The 10,783-nt window shown below is 35.4% G+C and overlaps 1 pseudogene; it reads right to left on the bottom strand.

The window, feature by feature from the left end:
- Nucleotides 1-2,270: 2,270 nt before the first annotated feature.
- LOC142450955 (olfactory receptor 6C3-like) lies at nucleotides 2,271-4,128 on the bottom strand (annotated as a pseudogene).
- Between the last annotated feature and the right edge of the window lie 6,655 nt (nucleotides 4,129-10,783).

Here is a 10,783-nt window from a genome sequence, read left to right as displayed (position 1 = left end):
CCCAGGGACTTTCATCAGTGCACTGGCCAGAGTAAGGGTCACCCTGCGCTTCTTACAGCTGGTTGGCTGCTCACAGCAGATTCCATTATGGAGTTGATTCCACTGTGCTAAGTAATGTCATGGGACATTAAACCTCACTACCATTGAGTCAATTCTGATTTCCAAGACTAACTGAAAAAAAAAACAACATTTTGTTGAGAGTTCTCACATATAGTATAACAATAATTCAATCACATCAAGCATAATTGTACAATTGCTGCCATCATCAGGTTCAAAACACTTTCTTCTTGAAGTCTTTGATATCAGCTCTCTTTTATCCCTTCCCTCTCTGACCCTACCTCCCAGAACCCTTATTACTATATTAAATATTTATTTTATTATTATTTGCTGTATTTTATACCATGAAACATATCCATTCACCTAGAATTCTATTATCCTTTCCTCTAGAGTGGGGTTATACAATCATAATTGTTATCATTTCTCCCCACCCCCAACCCCACCCCTGTCCTTTTCCTATATCCCCTGGGAATCATTACTTCCATTACTATTTCCAAAGGGTTTATTATACAAATAAGCATACTCAGGTATAGCAATATTAATGATGTAAAACTAAGTCCATAATAGTAAGGGAGGGAATTATTAAAAAACTAGAGGATAGTTATGTGTTTCACCCGTGCTATACTGCACCCTGGATATATCATCCCTTTTGTGTGGTCCTACTGTTGAGGCAGTGACCAATTGTCTTACAGGTGAGTTCTGGGTCTCTGATTTGTCTATGCTTCTTTATGTCAATTTGATTGCTTGTTTTTGAACTTCTGATACCTATTCCTGTTGACACCTCATGATCACACAGGCTGGTGTGCTTCTTCCATGGAAGCTTAGTTGCCTTCCTGCGAGATAGCCACTTGTTTAACTTCAAGCCCTTAAACCTCCAGATGCTATGTCTTTTAATAGCCAGGCACCATCAGCTTTCTTCACTTAATTTACTAATGCACCCATTTTGTCTTCAATGATCACATCAGGAAGGTGAGTATCATATATTGCCACATTATTAGTATACACCATTCTTGAACTGAGGTAATATTTAAGCAGAGGTCCCAAATCCATCTGTTTCTTTATATATATATTATATATATACATCCTTAACTTTATATATTTACATATATACATATCTGTTTGTACCTATATATCTAATTTTTATTTTCTTGTTCATCTCATCTTTTTCTTTTTTCTTTCCTCCTTTCCCACTATCATGTTTACCCACTAATACCTTTGATCTCTCAGTATTTCCTCTAGGAAACATTTCCATTGACCAAACTTGACCATGAATGCTACAGCCTCCCCACTATCAGTTTTAGATCCCATGTTCCTCCCCTGTCCCTGTAGTCATTGGTTCACCGCTCCACTCCCCCATGCCTTCTCCAGCCATCACCAGTCCACTCTCCCATGCACCTCCCCCCACCCCACTACCAAATGTCAGTCTCATTGTTGTCTCTTTGGGATTGCTTACTCTGCCCATCTAATATGCATATACACCAAAAGAAAAAATGAGAGAGAATAAGAAAAAAGGAGAAAAAAATGAGACCATCCAAATAGTCCTAAGTCTAAGTGCTGTCCTGATCCAGAGCAAACGAGTAGAAAGCCTCATCTTTCTGCAACAGAGCTGCTGGTGGTTTCATATTGTTGACATTGCAGTTAGGACCTCAACTTCTAGTTATACCACACACGACCAGGGTTCTTTCTTAGATCTTAATGGCCAAACTACTGAGAATGTTGGCCCAGCCAAGTTGACACGTGTCTAATTATAGAAATGGTATTCTACCTGCTTTTAAATTTTAGAGATACTTCATTTACCTGAAGAAAAATACTGCTGACCAAAAGTGAATAATAATTTTGTGTAGTAAAATTGTGAAATTCATTATGTAACAGTGTTTAGTAATAAAATTATGAATAATTTCATGAAGCTATTGTAAGAATTACATTAACCTGTCATCTAAGAACTGAGTTACGTAAATAAATGAAAGTTCCAATTTCATTAGAGCCAAATATATCAGAATGAAATATTTATACAGACAGGATAGCTTTTGTCAATATTCATCGCTATCAAATTTATTAAGTGAATATATTGAGTACATTACAATTTGAAAATTAAGAAAATGAAAATACATAATTATAATTAAAATACATAATTATACTCTCAAAGCCTTCTGAGAGTAAGCGTAAGAGAAGGCATTGGCAAGAACTTTAGTCTTTTAATGCCACTAAGAAATTCATTTACCAGTGAAAAATATAACCTTTTGGACTGTGTCCTTAAATGCTTGCTTCACTTGCTGGGTCCTCAGAGTGTATATGAATGGATTCCTTATAGGTGCAACAGAGGTATTGAGAATAGCCACTCCTCTGGTTAAGGATGCCTTTTCTTTCACCTAAGGGTCGGCATACATGAAGATGCAGCTCCCATAAGAGATGGAAATGACAATCATGTGTGAAGAACAAGTGGAGAAAGCCTTTTTTCTCTGACTGGCAGAAGGCAGTTTCAGAATGGTTCTAATAATGAACATGTATGACAGAATGATCAATGCCAAGGTGAAAAGTAGAATCACTATTGCAGAGTAAAAACCAATCACATCCTGGAGCCATGTGTCTGAGCAGGATAATTGCAAGAGGGGAAAATAGTCAAAGGCAAAGTGATCGATAACATTGGAGCCACAGTAATCTAACTGGAGAAAAAGAATTACTGGAGGGAATATATTAAAAATCCCGTCAGCCAAGCACAAAAGACGAGTAGCACGCAGACTCTCTTGTTCATGATGGTTGTATAATGCAGTGGTTTGCAGATGGCGACATAGCGGTCATAGGACATGGCAGTTAGTAGGTAAAATTCCGTTATTCCCATGAAAATAAAGAAAAACAACTGAGCGGTACAATTGTTGTATGAAATAGACTTATCTCTAGTAATGATGGTGCTCAGAAATCGAGGGATGCACACAGTAGTGAAGGATGTTTCCAACACAGAGAAGTTTCTAAGAAAAAAAGACATAGGTGTCTGTAGATGAGAATCCAACAGGGTGAGAGTGATGATGGTCAAATTTCCAGTGACACTTATATGCAAGTGAGTACTCGAGAAGACTGAAATCTTTTCCCAAAGCTATGTATGTCTGTTAAGAAATAACCTTATCACCTTCAAAGTACTCTCCACTACACTTAATACAATTGTCAAATTTGTGATTCCACTCTAGGAAATATTTTTCAAACTCATCTTTTTGGATAACTGACAGCACTGCCCTTTGTTTTTAATTCATTTCTTCTACATTGTCAAATCAGTGTCTTTCATGTTCCTCTTTATTCAAGAAAACAAAAAGTGGGTGTATGGAGCAGGGTCAGGTAAATCGGGCAAGAGAGGCATGCTGTTTTTGTTTTGTTTTGTTTTTTGCTAAAACCTGGCACAGTGCGATGGCATCATGAGCAGGTACATTGTCGAGGTGGCAAAGCAGTTCCCATCTGCCATAAATCAGATTCTTTTTCTCACACACTGTTACACTATCTTTTCAGAACCTCTAAACAGAAAGCTTAAGTCTGATCTGGAGGAAGGTACTTCAAATTCATTATGGGTTGACATTTTCTTTCATTCAGGAAGTTGATGTACATTCAACATGAGGTTTGTCATCAATCAACGTTTCACCTTTTTTGAAATGAGAAAATCACTCTTACACTTGAGTTTTTCCCATAACACTGTCCTTGTAATCTGTGTTCAACATCACAACAGTTTCTGCAACATTTTTCCTAACACAAAATTTCACAGCTGCACGCAGTGTTCTTAAATCAGCTATCACAAAAAACAAGGTTCCAGAGAGACTACTTTGATTAAAACATTCATTGTGACCAAACAGAACCTTCCCAGGTGATGCCACTGGGTACACTAACTCAGAACCCATTGCTTGATGCTTGCCTAGAGGGAAAAAGAGTATATGAAAGCTCCACCCATCAGAGCTTATTTATGCTTTTCTTTGGGAGGCGGTACCCTTTCATATATGTCATCATTAAAAAGAGAAAAATTACTACCTGAAGATCTGGGTCATCAGACAGCCATAGAAGAATTAATTCTGTAGGTATTGTTCAATTTCTCATTGCTAATCCATCCCCTTTTTTTCATTTACCATCAAATTTGTAGAATATAAAAAAGTTAAAACAAGCTGGATGTTTGGTACAACTTTAAAAAATATTCATAATGATAAATAATCTATAATATCAGTAAACACATGTGGTCCCCAGAACTTTACTTCATTTTTCATGTTACCTATCACTCAAGTAGCAAATTTCATTTCAAGATAAGTAATGATCTCTTTGTTTTGAAAATGTACCCTGGTAGGTCCTTGCTAAATATTCTGACATAAACAAATTATTGTAATACTTCTTTAAAAGTAAGCTTTGAATTATGCCTCAAATATTTACTTCTTATATAAAACATGAAAATGTGCTTATTATTTTCCCCTATGCAGTATTATAAAAATCCACTTGTATTCTAAAAAATATCTAGCGTTAAAAGGCTACAGATATTATTTATTCCTATCTGGAAATTTTATAGTTCAAGGATTAAGGGCCCCATGGTTTAAGAGACCTGTACAAGGTTAAATAACTAGTCACATAATAATAATCTCACTTTAGATTATACATGTTTATAGAAGGGAAGACTATTTTTATCTGTCCTAATTTTACTTTCTTAAGTAAAATTTAATGGCAAACAACATAGACATACATCTTATCACTCATTCCTTGCCACCTTTTTGTTTTCCTTTTTTTATTATATAAAAACCAGAAAGATATGCAGGGAAAGCTTTGCTATCCAAATTCATAATTTCTCAGGTCAAACATAAATTTACAGAACATAATTCAATATTTTAAATTTTATTTATAGAAAAAAAACAGGAAATTAGTCAAAAGTTGCCTAATGAGAAACAGTTATTCTTATAAATGATTATATTAAAAAGGTTATTCACTCTTTATAATCCTATTTCCATCATAACATAACACCTAAATTTATAAGACAGAATGAACAATACATGATTGGATTTCTTTTTTCTAGACTCAATATTCACCTCAGCAATAAATCATAATCTTATCTTTATTATTAGGATTATCAGACCGCAATATCATCTCCAAATAGCATTTTATAACATTTGAATAATATTGAATGATGTGTAGCATATTGAAGAAAAATACATTTACTTACTTCTTGGTTATGATTCTTCTGATAGCATTGTGCAGAAACTCTTGGCTAGTCAGCTGAAATATTTGTATTATTTCAGAACTGGCCAATTGAGTAACAATTTATGTAGTCCCTATTTTTTCTCTAATATAAAAAGTGGCGACTTAACTTTTTTATTGCTCTTAAAGATAAATATCCTAGAGCAGCAGTAACTTACCATACCTTGAATTCTTGCTATTAAAAAATTGCAGAGAGAATTTACAATGGTACAATACATTTGTGGATTTACCCCCCCCTCAGCTAGGCTCCTTGTACAAACTCAGTTAATCATGAATTGACTTTAAGGCATTCTTCCTTTTGTATAATATAGACAAAATTTACTCATTAAAATATATTTTCCACAATGAATACAAGAATTCTAAATAAATACTCTATCCTGGGATTATGTATCTGTAAAATCCTAATATTTTCCACATATTTGAGAGATTATTGCTTTAAAAACATAAATTAAGAAACGTTCCAATCTGTGTATACAAACAGAACTGAACTTATTATATATATATATATCTTTCTTCTTGGCATTGGGGAGGTCATTAAGAAAACAAAATGTTCCAAAAGAAGCATCATCAAAAGCTAAAGATAAATCATTTGACATTGTTCACATATATACTCACATACATACATACATATGTGTGTATCTGTGTATACATATAGTAAATAAGGTCTGAGAAAGTGTGATTATTGGAGTAAATTATGATAATTATATAAACAACACATGATAGTTTGATCTAAAATTTTGTTATTCTATAATTATACCAAAAAATTACACATATTTTTTGTGAATATTCTGGATTTATCATCAGGGGAGTTAATATGACAACCCAACTTTTTATATTGGCAACCCCAGAGTGGAGACTATTCTACTCTAACAAAATGAAATGAAGCAATATTACATTGCTCTGGATATCTAGTATGAATTCAATTTCTTCTGAAATGGATAATGTATTAAGATCCTATATGGACTTTAATCCATATACTACATACACCAGACCCACAGCCATCAAGCAGATTTCAACTCAAAGCAGGTCTACATAGGGTTTCTGAGGCTGTATACTTTCATGAAAACAGACAGTATCATGTTCCTCTCAAGGAATTGTTGCTTTATTTGAACCATTTGCCTTGAAGTTTACAGTCCAACCCTTAGCTATCATTTCCACTTGGCTTCCTTATACTATATAGTACCTAGAGAGAAACTGTTTGCCTCACACTTGTCTATGTATGTGTACATGTGCATCTCATAATACTCTATTCTTTACCTTCTCATTATGTATCAATATTTCAGAATTTATATGTATGTGTATGTGTACATGAGTGGCACAAATGATTAATGTTCACCTACATTAACTGAAAGGATGGCAACTTAAATCCACCCAAAAGTGGTTTGGTACAAAGACAAGATTATCTGCATCCCAAAATCTTGGCCACTGAAAACATTATGTAGCAATTACTGCTCTATAAAACATAATATTTAGATTTTTGTTATTATTGTTGTTGTCATCATCAAGTTGGTTCTGACCCATACTGACCCTGTGCACAACAGAGAAAAACTCTGCTTGGTCCTACACCATCTTCACAATTATTCCCATGCTTGATCTAATTGTTGCAGCCACTTAGTCAATCCATTTTACTGAGGGCATCCCTCTATTTCAATGCCCTTCTATTTTACCAACATGATGTCCTTCTCTGAGGAATGGTCTCTCCTGAGAACAGGTTCAAAGTATGTGAGACTAAGTCTCATATCCTTGCCTCTAAGGAGCACTCTGAGCATACTTCTTCCAGTACATTTTGTTTGCACCTTAGCGTCTGTGTTATTTTCAATATTCTCTGCAAGTCCCACAAGTCTAATCCCTAAATTCTCCTTCGAGCTACCTTATTCAGTGTCCAACTTTTATATGCATTTGAGGTTTCTCAATAGTCTAAAAGAGTTTTGTGCAGTGTATTTACCCAATGCAATATGCCTTTGAGCACTTCACTGCTACTTCCATGAGCATTGATTGTGGATTCAAGTAAGACAATATCCACGACATCACTCTTTTACCATTCGTCATAATGCTACCTATTGTTCCAGTTGTGAGAATTTTGGTCTTCTGTAAATTGAAGCTTAATCCACACTGAAAAGTACAATCCTTGGTCTTCATTATAAAGTGCATAAAGACCACCTCAGTTTCAGCAAACAAGATTTGGACACCTGCAAATCACAGGTTGTTAATGTCTTTCTCCAGTTTTGGTACCTCATTCTTCTTCACATAATCCAGCTAGTTTGATAATACACTGAACATATAGATTGAATAAGAATGGTGACAGCATAAAACCCTGGCACACATCTTTCCTGGTTTTGGTGTATGCAGTATCCCCTTGCTCCATTCACACAACTACCTCTTGATCCATGTAAAAGTTGCCTCATGAGCACAATGAAGTACTCTGGAACTACAGTTCTTTTCAAGGCTATCCACAGTTTATATGATCTACACAGTCAAATGCTCTGGATAGTCAATAATGCCCAAGTTAAGATCTTTCTGTTGTTCTCTTTTCAGCCAAGATGCATCTGACATTAGGAATGATATCCCTTGTTCCATCTCTTCTGTATCTAGCCTAAACCTCTGGAAGCAACTTATTAGTCTACTACTGCAACAGTTGTTGGATCATATTAATCAAATTTTTACTTGCATATGGTATCAAAGATATTGTTATATATTTTTAGCATTATTTTGGGTCACCTTTCTTTGAAAAGGATAAAAATATGGATCTCTTCCAGTCAGGTGGCCAAGCACCTGTCTTCCAAATTTCCTGGCATAGGCAACTGAGTGCTTCCAGGGCTTCATCAGCTTATGGAAATAGTTTTAATGGGAATTCCATCAATTTCTGGAACTTGCTTTTAGCTAATACTTTCAGTGCAGCTTGAACTTCTACTTTAGCATCATTGGCTCTTCTCATATGCTACCTCATGAAATGGTTGACTGCTGACTCCTTTTTTTGGTCCATTGACTGTATTTTTTCCACCTTCTTTTGATGCTTCTTGTATAATTCAATATTTTCCCCCATAGAAACTTTCAAGATTGCAACTGGGGAGTTAATTTTTTCTTGAGCTTATTCATATTCAGAAATATTAATCATGTTGTTATTTATTGGTTTTCTAACCCTAGATCTCTCCAAATTTCATTATAATATTGGCTTAGTCTTCTGAACTTCCCACTGAAATTTGCTATTCATCTATTTGACTGATAATTCTTTCCACTTGTCTTAGCTACACTATAATTAAGAGCAAAATTCACACGGTATCTTCTGAGATCCACTGTGATCTTTTCTTTCCTTACTTCATAATAACCTTTTGTTTTCCTCAGGAATAAGTTTCTTGATGTCCTCTGACAGATCAGCAGATCTTCTGCCATTAGTCTTCAGTGCATCAAATATGTTCTTGAGATGTTCTCAAAATTTTAATAGGATAGACTGAAAGTGATATTTAGACTCTCATCCATTTGCTTCAATTTTCTTCCACTTCAGTCTCTACTTACATAGGAGCATTTGGTAGTCTGTTCCACAGTCAGTTCCTGATCTTGTGGTAGCTGCTCATATTGAGCTTCGCCCACCACTAGTCTGTCTTTTGTACTGTGGTGGCTTGTGTGTTCTCATGATTCTGGATGATATGGCACTGATATTTCAAATGCCAGCGGGGCAACAAAACTGAATTAACCTCAGCAGAGCTTCCAGGCAAACAACAGACAATAAGTAAGAACCACCACCCCGCAAACGACTTCAAAGAAAGGAGCCACTGACTTACTTATGAAAAGTTTCAAAACATTGTCAGATACTGAGATCCTAATGGACGAAGCAGAAACACTATTGAAATGAGGGCTCCTTGAGTCAGAGGGCACAGAGCTGGTTTCTTATAGTACAGTCACCCAAGGTGACGGGCTCAGTGAAAGCTTGTGGAAGTGGAGCATACGGGATTTCCACTTGCTGACACAAGGTAAGGAGGAAAAGCTGCAAAACTTTGGGGAAGTATGAATGTAGGAAAATTAGAAGTCATCAAAATTGAAGTGGAATACAAAAGACTGATACCTAAGCATTAGTGAGTTGAAATGGACTAGTATTGGCCATTTTGAATCAGAAAATCCTATGATTTATTTTCTAATGAAACTCAAGGATTATAGTGCTAATATGTATTAAAAGCCAAAGTCAATAAAACAAAAATCCTCAAAACTGGACCAATAGTTAACATCATGATAAATGGCCATAGAACTGTAATTTCCAATAATTTTGTATTACGTAGATTCTTAATCAATGCTCTGGAAACAGCAGTCAAGAAATATAAAGATGAGCTGCATTGGGTAGATCTGCTGCACAAGACCTCTTCAGAGTACTGAGTAGAAAGTTACTTTGTTACTTTGAGGACTAGAGTCTGCTTGACCCAAGCCATGGTATTTGAAATTGCCTTATATGCATGTGAAAGTTGGTTTTTGAATAAGGGAGACAGAAGAATCCATGCATTTGAATTGTGGTACTGGAGAAGACTATTGAAAGTACCTCAGGCTTCTAAAAGGAGAAACCTGGAAGAACTAAGTGATCATTACAGGCAAGGATAACAAAAATTCATCTTACATATTTTGAACATTTTGTCAGGGGAGACCAGTCCTTGGAAAGGACCAGTCCTTGGTAGAGTGGAGGGGTTGGCACATTGGTTGCTACAATGGACTTAAGCATGGGAATGGTTGTGAAGATGAAGCTGGACTTGTCAGTATTTTACTCTGTTGTGAATAAGTTGGCATGGGTTGAAACCAACTTAAAAGCACCTAACAACAATATTGAGCTTTTCCATTGTCTCATCTTTAAATAATGTCAATTTGATTTCTGCATATTCCATATAAAGAAAACCAGTTATATAGTTGCCTTTTATATTGTTGAAAAACATTGCAAATAACAAGTCTATGGTCTTGCAAAATTCTATAATGAAATCTCCAGCTTCCTTTCTATCATAAAGATCATAATTTCCATCTACTGCTATTTCCTTTTGGTTTCCAACTTTTGCATTCCTATCACCAATAATTATCAATGCATCTTCATTGCATGTTTGATAATTTCAGACTGAACTAGTTGGTAGAATTCATCAATTTCTTAGTTACTAGCTATTAACGTTGGTGCATCCATGTGAATAATTGCTATAATGTTTGGATTTCATTAAGGCAGATAAATATAATCCTACCACAGACAGTATTATACTGTAAGACAGATCTTAAAATGTCATGTTTAGGAATATATGTAATACCCTGACCCCTGACCCTCGATGTCCATTCCCATCATAGTAAACCATAGATTTTCTTTCAAAAAGGCCAATACCGCCCATTTCTGCTTACTAATGCCTATGATGCCAATTGAGCTTTATCAAAATCCCTACATTGATGCATCATATAATCCAAGTTCCAATTACTAGAACTTTTTTCAGCTGACTCTTCTTACCTAGGGTTGTGTCCCATCAATAAATGAGGACTCAGAAGACTCCACTCCACAGACTTTACTTTT

The sequence above is a fragment of the Tenrec ecaudatus genome, chromosome 6 (assembly GCF_050624435.1).
Source record: "Tenrec ecaudatus isolate mTenEca1 chromosome 6, mTenEca1.hap1, whole genome shotgun sequence".
NCBI classification, from domain to species: domain Eukaryota; kingdom Metazoa; phylum Chordata; class Mammalia; order Afrosoricida; family Tenrecidae; genus Tenrec; species Tenrec ecaudatus.
Note: the sequence above shows the minus strand (reverse complement) of the source record. Positions and strands in the feature narration are given on the sequence as shown.